General features: G+C 41.5%; 1 pseudogene; it reads right to left on the bottom strand.

The window, feature by feature from the left end:
• Nucleotides 1-1,372: 1,372 nt before the first annotated feature.
• Nucleotides 1,373-2,482, bottom strand: LOC147715160 (uncharacterized; annotated as a pseudogene).
• Nucleotides 2,483-5,386: the final 2,904 nt, after the last annotated feature.

Genomic DNA, 5,386 nt, shown 5'->3' with positions numbered 1-5,386 from the left:
AAGAATCAAAGTTATCACCATAGTTACTAGTCCATAGTAAGCAAACGGTGATAGCATATTATAATGCTGAAATTAATAGGAATTAATAACACCTATTTCTCGCCCTCCCTATTTAGCATATTATATTATATCTGTGAAGGTCTCTTTTGGGTTTTAGTAGGGCGGGCCCATACCTCTAAATCTCAGGAGGAGAGGATCACATCATCTTCAACCAGCTCTCTGCATGCGAAGCATCATCAAGTGTGTTTTTGCATTCCTAGTAACTCTATCTTAAACCCCCTTAGAGCCCAATGTTGGCAGCAACTGTATTTGTGTTATGTCTAATGTGGTGCGAGGATCAGACCTCCCAGCAACCTTGTGTTGAGTTATTCTTAGAGGTTTCAGCACTCACTGTGCAGACAGTGTACCAAGCACGACTGATATCAGAGTAATAACATATTATTCTCAAATAAATCACATCTTTCGTCTAGGTTGAAAGCTGCAATAACAATTATGTGTCGTGTGCAAACTGAAGCCGAAGGAAATATGGCGTTTAAACACTTAATAAGCTCATGCTAACTTAACACAGTATATAGAAAAGCAGCATCTATATGACACCCCCCAATGATCTGAGGACGGTCAAAAAGTAAACCAATACTAGAATAGAGGCATAACATGAAAGCAGAGTTCAACAATATTGAGCTAAGCTAAATATATATAAAAATTATATGAACGCCTATAGAGCGCCAAACAAATTTATCAAAAGTCTTCAACGCAAGGCCTCTGAAGTACAAAGATATAGGCCTGGGTCGTATAAAAGCAAATGTTCGTAAGAATAAGGCACCTTCAAAAAATACAAAAAGTCACGTGCCATAATAACGAAAGTCTCCAAGGCATCTCATGATTGGACAGAATATGCAAAATAGGCAGCAACAGCCTCCAACATGAAATCACTGTCATCTTCCGAAAACAGTTCAGCCATCCAATTAAGAAATGGGAAAGAACATACGTGCTCCTCCAGCACCGGATCCTCTTGCAACATCAGAGGATAACTCAGTGGGTTCTCAAGAAAGCTCTGTGCCAAGAACTCATGCGCCGCTGCGAGTATATCCCAATGGCCCATTAGTCCATGCATCGCCGCCAAGGCCATAATCCTTTCACCAGAACAAACCAACTCGTGAGGAACTACGGGGCCCATCAGATGATTAAAATCGACGTCAGGAGATACCGTCAAGCAGAGACACAAATCAATGGCCCAGTCGAAAGCGCAGCTCAGGCAATGAAACACAGGCTGGACACATGTGAAATAGGAAAATCGAAACGATAATCCAAATGCTGTGCTTAAAGTCGCAAGCGGCAGGGTGCCATAGTAATCAAGAACCCGGTTACGAAACTAAACTGTGTCAGTAGGAGTTGAGCGGCTTCTTGCGCAGGACGGGCATCCATGTTTTATAAAGCAAAACACTATCAAAACGCCTGCAGCCAAAGCTAGCAAAACAGGGAATCCGCCAAACAAACTTGAAAATATAGTATGAAAAAACGCAGGGATGACACCAAATATTTTTTCAAAGGTAGTCACGAGACCACTGCTAACTAATTTTAAAAAATGAGCGAATCCAGATGTGGAGGAGGCATTAAAGATTTGATGAACCAGCTCGCAAAAATGAAATGGCAAGTTGGTATTTAAAAGTGCCTGCACCTCTGTGCGTGTGTTAGCTATGTGAAGAACATAAGTTTCACGGGCCGAGCTCAGGGCCACTTCTTTTTGAGACAAAAGGGCTCTTATTCTACTCATACCATTGAACTCCGCTTTCAAGGTTGGGATGCGCGGCCAGATGGAAACATCTGAATTCCCGTGTGTGGGAGGATATAGAACATTTTTGTAACACACCACACGTTTTGATACAGTTACCACATAAGCGATACCGATAATTTAACCACAACATTCTTCGTTATTCAAAAGCAAATAACTACCATTTGTCAATAATGTAAATGTGGGAACTATCGCCGGAACAGGTGTGCCTTTCAAAACACAGGCTAAATTAGGCCGGTCCTGATTACAAGAACCGTGTAACTGGATGTGTCTGCATATTAATGAACGGTCAGGCAACTGCGTGCATTCTTCACCATTAAGATTCACTTCCTTTCCATCCTTTAGACATCTGTATGTGTATGGTAAGGACCATGCCTCATGGAGGAAAGCGCTGCCTAGTGGTTCATATCGCCCTATTGCAATATACCTCATACAATTAGTAAATTTGTACAAAGCAAATGGTAATGTAATTATTCCATGGATAAGCCACGTTGCAGCAGCGGCCTCAGCTACAGAAAAGGGTAAAGACTCTAACCTTTCAACATGTAACATAGAAAATGATGCATCACGCATTGAAAGCATGCGCTGCTTGTCAGTCAAATTAAATGGGGCAAAGAGGGAGGACACGTTCATGTAACTCCAGGGCACATGGCCCGCCTTAAGAGTCTGCAGTGTCCATGCAAACTGCATCACAGAACGCAATTGATTTTGACCATGGTATGATGCAGACACCTCATCATTTACAATGTCAACAACAGAAGAAACAATATTATTCAAAGTGTTAATTCGGGAAGAAAGCATGTTAATACTGTTATCGACAACTGCAAGCACTTTTTCCAAATTTGCTTGGTCATTAGCCCTAAGGCGTTTAGCAGCCTCAATTTGTGAAAATTTCCAAATTTCATTGTAAACCGCATAAATCCACCGTTTAGATCTGCCATTAGCCGGGCCTTTTATAAAATCATTTAAATCCACATTATCATTTAACTCGGATAGATGTAGTTTAACTGCAGCTAACGTGGAATGTTGTAACCAATTCTGACACAGCTTGCCCACTGAGTAAGTTGTTACAGTATGATCAGCTTCAAAACGGGGATCAGGTCTGACTTATGTAAAACCCTCTGTCAAACCCAGAAATCGACGTTGCCAGGAATCAGAGCTTCTATGCCACATCAGCCAACCCTTAGGATCCAAACTGGATACATTAAAGGATGAATTGTGCAATAGCGTTTGTAAATCACGAACGGACAATTCAGTATAATTACCCCAACCTGAATATTCTTCCAATTCGGGGATAGTTGGTGTATTTAATTTTTTAGAAGTCGCCAATCCAAAGCATGTTGTTTGGAAATGGTAGAATTTAGAAACAACATGTGATTCGGGATGAGACATGCACGGTGCAAAGCCTCAGTGCCTTGTACCTGCCAATTTTTAGTACCCCAAACCGATTTAAGGTCAATTATTTCCTTCCATAGCTCGTAGCCATCTACAGCTAACTTGTCTAGAAAGGACTTCGAATACAGCAATTTTGTATCGGTAAGTCTAACTTTGGACATGGACTTTTGTGTCATTTTGAAATAAAATGACTCAGGATTTGATTGATTAAAGTCTGTAAAATAAGTGTATTTTTTCAGAAATGTACTGGAGCTGCCTTGTAATGGAGTTGGGCAATGTTCCCACTGTGTGTAATTTACAGTACCCCTTCTGTGACTTGTTTTATGCAAAAAATGATTACCATAATGTTGAAAGCAAAACAAATCACCATAATTAACAGAATCCAAGTATAAATCCTCAGCATCAAAGGCAGCATAATATTTCAAATCCGAGAATAATGCTTCCACGGCCTGAATATCCCAATCATCAGAACGGATGTTTTGTTTCACTACATCCCCCATATTTACTCTAAGCACATTCGGAACATTAATCACTTCAGTGGGGCCATGGATTTGAAATCTAACCGCATCCCACACAATCCCAGCAAGAACAGGCCAAGCAGTGATGTTAACTGTATTCAAATCTCTTTTCAGTCTGTGTGCTGAATGTGACGAGGAAAGTGGGGCCAATGTTCCATTAAGGTGCCGAATTCCTGTTCTCTCTTTGACATAGTGTCCATCGATCAGGCGGAAAAAATAAAACACAAAACCAATTGAAATAAAAAGATAAATTGAAAAGAGAATCACCCAAATATATGTCCAAGGGGGAATCAAAAAATGTATTTTAAATAATGTGGCATATATTGCAATGCGTGAGTTTTTTTTTTAATGTACTGAAACAAAGTCAAAAGAGAATCTGGATTCTGTGGCCAAACGAGTCTGCAAATCCGGCATTGATAAATCAGTAGGATAGGTGTAATTCAGGTCATCAGTGTCATTAACAGGAAAAGTATTTAATAAAGGATTGGAAACAACAGGCATCTCGAGGGTCACCTCTGGCTCAGCATTAGAAGTAATGGCCAACACAGAATGTCTCACCATGGAAGGACAGGATACTACCGGTGTCATGCTGTGAAGAATCGTCCACCCTGTGTATCTTGACATTATCAATTGAGATAAATCTGTTTTCCTTACGACCTGGAAGTGGTGGTAATATGACTGTTCTCGTGCCCTTCACTCCAAGAACTCGAACCGGTGCACGATATGAAGGACCAAATTCTTTCTTGTTATCGATCTTCTCTCGAACCAGTTCTCCAACTTGGGGTAGCCAGCCAACTACCGGGATCTGCAACGCAACATCCGATGTGGAGGGCAAATGTTCCTTAGCTAGACTGTCTCTGGTCTTTTGTACATCCTGTAAAACATTGCAATGTTCATCTACGTCAAAGGCCGCGGCCTGGGCCTTGCAGTCTAGACCGTCGAGGTCAGGCACATACATCTTGATACCAAAGAGCATTCCGTATGGGGTCCGCCCACCCAGAGACCTTCTAGGGAGATTATTAAGAGCACGCTGCACGCCATTGAGATGGGCCAACCAGTTTCTGCCAGTGCCTATAACTCGAGCTGTCAAAGATTGCTTTAAGTCATGGTTCATTCGTTCCACTACACTGTTACCCTCAGGTCTGTACGGAGACGAAAACTTGACTTGGACCCCCAATGAAACCATAGCATCCTTATACGCCTTATAGGCGAAAGCCGGACCCTGATCCGAATGGAAGGTACCACATTCAAAAATCCCTACAAAGACACGCTAATCCTTTATGACAGTCCGTGAATCAGCGCTGCGATGGGGCCAAACCCACACAAAGCGTGTGCATGAATCAACTGCTACTAAGATGTACTTATACGCAGTATCAGAAGAAAAAGGACCGCAGTAATCTAAATAAACACAACATAGCGGTTTATTAGATATGTACAACTGTGTCTGAGGCGGACGCGCAGCAGTTGAAGGCTTATTCTGCTGACAAATGTCACATTGAAGAACACTCCGCATGTATCGAGGTATCATGTACAAGGTTGTATTTATTAAACAACTATGAGCACTTTTGCACGAATAGATATCCTTTGTTTGTAATTATGAAGGAGGGGAATAAATTGGTCATTCCTTTCACTCTCCTTTTCTATACTTCCTCTTATCGAGATTTCAATGACCTGCACGAAA

This window comes from Lissotriton vulgaris, chromosome 5, assembly GCF_964263255.1.
Source record: "Lissotriton vulgaris chromosome 5, aLisVul1.2, whole genome shotgun sequence".
Classification (NCBI taxonomy): Eukaryota; Metazoa; Chordata; class Amphibia; order Caudata; family Salamandridae; genus Lissotriton; species Lissotriton vulgaris.
Note: the sequence above shows the minus strand (reverse complement) of the source record. Positions and strands in the feature narration are given on the sequence as shown.